Source organism: Schistocerca serialis, chromosome 10, assembly GCF_023864345.2.
Source record: "Schistocerca serialis cubense isolate TAMUIC-IGC-003099 chromosome 10, iqSchSeri2.2, whole genome shotgun sequence".
Classification (NCBI taxonomy): Eukaryota; Metazoa; Arthropoda; class Insecta; order Orthoptera; family Acrididae; genus Schistocerca; species Schistocerca serialis.
Genome location: NC_064647.1, coordinates 56,667,621 through 56,668,254, shown reverse-complemented (window position 1 = coordinate 56,668,254; position 634 = coordinate 56,667,621). Strand labels below are relative to the sequence as shown.

General features: G+C 41.6%; 1 non-coding gene across 1 annotated transcript; it reads left to right on the top strand.

Annotated features, from left to right (window-relative positions):
• The first annotated feature begins 308 nt into the window (after positions 1–308).
• Positions 309–380, top strand: Trnae-cuc (transfer RNA glutamic acid (anticodon CUC)). Its single transcript has one exon. It is a non-coding gene; the product is annotated as a tRNA-Glu (tRNA).
• Positions 381–634: the final 254 nt, after the last annotated feature.

Genomic DNA, 634 nt, shown 5'->3' with positions numbered 1-634 from the left:
GGACACATTTCTGCCAACGATGAACAAGTTTTCAGAAGCCGTCACGGAAGAAGTCGACACTGACTCCGCAACCACAGTCTCACAGTTCTCTCAACGTCTTCATCAGAAGCGTAATGATGTCCCCGCAGATCTTTCATTATCGGGATCAAGTAGGAGTGAGCTGGGTATGAGTTTCCGTAGTGCACATGGAAACATGACTACTAATAGGAATAAAAAATCATTAAGATCAATGAAACTATATTTTCTGATACAGACTAAGCTGTATTGCTTCAGATAGTAATACAGATATGCAGATTTATACCTCAGTCTCTGGTATGGTCTAGTGGTTAGGATAGCTGGCTCTCACCCAGCAGGCCCGGGTTCGATTCCCGGTACCGGAAACTTTTTTCACCTCAGTTTCTCAGAGAACTGATGAAATAAAGCAAGGAAATGTTCAATTTTTGCAAATATGTCGTCGATTCAGCAAATTAATTCCATCTCCAGAGTTCCGTACGAGCCATCTTGTATATTACGCGGAGGTCGCCTCCTTTCAAATAACTTTCTCCTGGTAGTTTTTTTTTTTTTTTTTGAGAGCCTCCGCGTTGAGTAAAACACAGTTTTTCTTTTTACTCCCCAGATATATGTTTCGCTGCAG